At 33.4% G+C, this 4,630-nt stretch overlaps 1 long non-coding RNA gene across 10 annotated transcripts; it reads right to left on the reverse strand.

Moving 5' to 3' along the window:
* Positions 1–329: 329 nt before the first annotated feature.
* On the reverse strand, positions 330–3,648 carry LOC126660678 (uncharacterized). Of its 10 annotated transcripts, none has more exons than XR_008789788.1 (8): positions 2,611–3,648; positions 2,419–2,459; positions 2,318–2,330; positions 1,548–1,597; positions 1,387–1,470; positions 1,217–1,274; positions 948–1,052; positions 330–769 (listed from the first exon to the last, which is right to left on the reverse strand). It is a non-coding gene; the product is annotated as an uncharacterized LOC126660678 (long non-coding RNA). The 10 variants fall into 10 exon arrangements; XR_007635417.2 differs by having other exon boundaries at positions 2,271–2,330; XR_008789787.1 differs by having other exon boundaries at positions 2,271–2,330; positions 2,419–2,464.
* Between the last annotated feature and the right edge of the window lie 982 nt (positions 3,649–4,630).

The following is a 4,630-nucleotide window of genomic DNA, read 5'->3' on the forward strand; positions in this document are numbered from 1 at the left end:
GCCATTGAACAATATTGAAGAATCCGTCACAAAATTAGTGACGCTAGTTCCGTCACAAATCCGTCACAAATTTGTGACGGATTTGTGATGGATTTATATTTACTATGAATGTATCCATCACAAATCCTTCACAAATTAGTGACGGATTTGTAACAAAATCAAGTTAGTGACGGATATATCCATCATAAATCTTGTAACAAATTTGCTCAAATCATCACTGATTCGCCCGATCAATTTTTAATGTATTATGATATCTGATATATTTGCATTATTACTATAATAAATAATGAATATAAAAAAGAAATGGATAAATTTATTGAAATCTTCCATTAATTCAAAAAAAAAAGCAGTTATACATAGTAAGATTTGTAAATACATAAAACAATCTATGTGAGAAGGTTGTAGAATACAAAGATAAAAAAAAAACTACGCCTACAAAAGAGCCGATGTCGTCATCGTCGTGGTGGTAATGATGATTCTGCTCGTGATGTTGACAATATCGCTTCTAGCCGTTCAGCTCTTGCCTTGCTCTGTTAGTTTCATCATGTATGTAAGATATAACATTTAAACACTGAACCAACAGCATATTAGATAATCACTGAACCAACACCAAAATCATTGTACGCAAACATAAAGATGGTCGGAACTCTTAATCAGAAAATATAACTGCGACTTGCGATGCTCCCCACATATATGGATGAGGGGCATGGCCAGACGCCATGGCCGAGTTATAATATGGTAGAAGAGCGACTCTTGGGCCATAATATGCCTAAAAACAACAACAATTACTTCAAATCATTAAAGCATCAATATATATCCATTAATATGAATAACCTTATTCAAAAAAAATGTGAAAAAGAAATGCAACATAGCTCATTAGTGATAGTAATTGTGGTATTTCTAACTTCAATATAATTGAATATAGAGCTACAAACAACTGAGCTTACAAGGACTGCTTGTGCACCGAGTGCCAATGCCTTGAACACATAAGCCCCACTTCGTATTCCTCCGTCAACGATAACTGCAATTCTCCCTCTAACAACATGAACTACCTGCAGTATCTTAAGATAACTGCTTCAATTTAAAAACAAGGAGTCCACACAGTAAACATAGTTAATAGCTTCAATATACTGATAGTAGAACATATCATATAAAAAAACAAAGAAAAGAAAAGGGATTTGGCATGTTCATTGCCCATTTTAATTTTTCTACTCACAGATACAACTTCGGTTGATAAGAAAATCTACAAATTCTTCCGCTGAGGTACAATCATTCTGTAGATGTTATTATATCATAGTTAAATTTACATGAAATGGCACCGCTGGTTATAAATATATAATAGCACGAATGCGCATGTAAGTTGAAAGAGGAAGAAATAAGACCTACTTATTTTTTGTCTGCTTCTCTTCTACTGAATCTTGAACGATCAGCTGTTAGGACAATGGCATCATATCTATTCCTTTGAGCTCTCTGCACTAAATTCGTAGTCATTACTCAAGCACTTGAATTGAAGTAATAAGAAAATCTCAACATGTATTATATGATACCATTATCGTGTTAGATGCAGCTACTGCTCTTGCGGTCTGTCTAAAGTTATCTGCAATCAAAGCATTCAATCACTTCTTATCATAGTCTAAAGTACGTGGAGTAAATTTCACTTAATAGATAATTGAGAACTGTATGACAAATAACAAACAAATTTAAAGGAGGTTTGATCATCAACATTACAATTTCAATAAAAATGTCTAACTCCTAAACCTGATTCAAAATAATAAGTTCAAATAATACAAATAAACTAATTTTGATACTAAAACAAATAAAAATGCAGCTCTAAATCAATAGTAAAGATTCATATCAACAATAGTAAAGATTCCACCGAGCATCTTGCTTCAGCCACGAGTAGCGGCAGACTTACCCGACTTTTGTGCCTATGTAATAAAAATAGAATTAAGAATTCAGGAATTAAGATAGCTATTATAAACAACTAACATAACATTAATCAACACGGAATGTGCGAGGCCACTGCAAAATGGAAGGTATTAAAATCCTAACATTGAAAAGTTTCTCAAAACAAAGAGTAACATCATATTGGTTTTCTTGCTGAAAATGTGCAAATATATGCAAGTGTTGTTTTTAAAAGGACAGAACTGAATCACTGATCAAATTAGAAAAACAAAGTTAGAGCATATCTCAAAATATCATTAAAATTTATATTGTCGTTTTTACAATATTAAGATTAAAGAGAATAGAAGAATCAATAAAAGTCAAACCTTTTTCCACGTTACTTCAATTGGACGAGAGATGATAAATGTTTTACCTAGTCTTTGTCTCTGCAGGAAAAAAATAAATTACAAGATGTTATTATGTTTACCTTTTTCCACGTTACTTCAATTGGACGATAGATGATAAATATTTTACCTAGCCTTTGTCGCTCCTACTGCCAAAGTACTAGCATCATTCTACTCTTGGAGCCGATCAAGAGAGTAGAGAGGATCAGTTCCAACATTAGCATTGACCATAAAATTGTTTCCAAAATTAGCATTGACCATAACATTAGCATTGACAACAATATAAGGAATTAAGATAGCTATTAAAAAGATAATTGATTACCCTTAAGGATCTGTTTCAGAAGCCGTGGCCTCTAGCTAGCAGTTCTCTACAGCAAATCCCTAAGAATTTTTCTTCATGCACAAACTGACCACTGAAATACCATTGCTACAATTACCACGACCAACGCCTAATACTTTCTCCGTCGGAATAATCGCTGCTATATTCCATACATGTTTTAAGAATGGAATCATCATTTTTAAAAGTGGATTTCCATTATCAATAAAGAGGTTAAGGGCAAGAGCTGATCCAAGTCATGGATTTGGAGGTTGATAGGTAATTGCAATAATAATGAATACTAAAACTGGGAATACAATCACAAAAAAACACAAATTGCTTATAAGCTTTATCAAGTTTTGGCCTATAGGTTCAGTACTTGAATTTGTCTCTACCCTGTGTCATTATTTCCTTCTTTTTCCAAATTCTAAAACCTAGCCAGAAATTCAAATTAACTTATAAATCAAATAAAGCCAAAACCCAACTCTATAAACACCGTAATCATTAATGGGTACTTCTCAATTCTTCAAGAAATTAACATTGAAATTTTGAGAAAAATAAAATTAAAGAAACATTGTAAATTATTGAAAAGAAAGAGCAGACATGGAGCAAGTACCTTAAATCACTAGATCCACAAATAACAAAAAAAAAACAAAAAAAGTAAAAGATATTGCAACAGGAATTGAACAGAGCAGTAAAATCGTGTATATTCGAACCAAAAATAAATAAATAGGAAATTACTTATTAACAGGTATGGAGGAATGATTGGGGTCGTCGTAGTCTGGTGGAAAAACTTGAAGGTGTAGAAGAAGGAGCACGATTCCGATCAACAAGAGTACAGATACCAATGGGCGCCTTGCTTCCACCACTAGTAGGGGCAGACTTAGTAAGAAAGGCGAGAGTGAGAAGCTAGAGAAGGAGAGTAGTGAGCAAGAGACGGTGAATGAGAGTCAGACAGGGAAGAAGAAGAATTGGCGGAAGAGAAAAACCGTTAGAGGAAATGTGTGTGAAATAAAATTTGACCTAATGTGAAAGGGTTTTTTTATCAATGCGATGTATACGTCACAATTCCGTCAAACATAACGAAACAAATCCAAACGTTTCCCCTTTTTAACGCTCTAAGCCGTACATTTACAAATGTTACGAAACAAATTAAACATTTCACCTTTTAGCGATTTATGCCAAACTTTTACAAATGTTATAAATCAAATCCAAACGTTTCACCTATTAAGCGATTGAAGCCAAATGTTTACAAACGTAACGAAACAAATCCAAACGTTTCCCCTTTCTAGCAATTTAGGCCAAACTATTACAAACGTTACGAAACAAATTCAAGAGTTTCACTTTTTTAGCAATTTTAGCCAAGCGTTTACAAACGTTACGAAACAAATCCAAGCGTTTCACCTTTTTTAGCAATTTAAGCCAACGTATAAAAACGTTACGAAACAAATCCAAACGTTTCATTTTTTTAGCCATGTAAGTCAAACTATTAGAAACTTAACGAAACAAATCCAAATGTTTCACCTTTTTAGCAATTTAAGCCAAGAATTTACAAAAGTTACGAAACAAATCCAAGCGTTTCACCTTTTTAGCGATTTAAGCCAACTGTTTACAAACGATACGAAATAAATCCAAGTGTTTCACCTTTTTAGCTATTTAAGCCAAACGTTTACAAACGTTACGAAACAAATCCATGCGTTTCACCTTTTTAGTAATTTATGTCAAACGTTTACAAACGTTACGAAACAAATCTAAGCGTTTGTCACGACCCATTTTCATGAATCGCGACCGGCTCTAGGGTATGGGTAATGTAGTACCGAAACCCGTAGCTAGCCTTTCATTTAACATATAAACACATAAACCTGCAGAAAACCAATGCTCGGGGGCAACCGAGACTTCAGCCTAAATCTAGCAGTTATAATATTCAACAGTTAATATAACATGCTTGTCCAATTCCGAGTTTAATATAGATTTATCATAAATCAATGTAAATGATATAACATGCCAAAGCAATATAACCAGTCGA

Source organism: Mercurialis annua, linkage group LG8 (assembly GCF_937616625.2).
Source record: "Mercurialis annua linkage group LG8, ddMerAnnu1.2, whole genome shotgun sequence".
In the NCBI taxonomy this organism is placed as follows: Eukaryota; Viridiplantae; Streptophyta; class Magnoliopsida; order Malpighiales; family Euphorbiaceae; genus Mercurialis; species Mercurialis annua.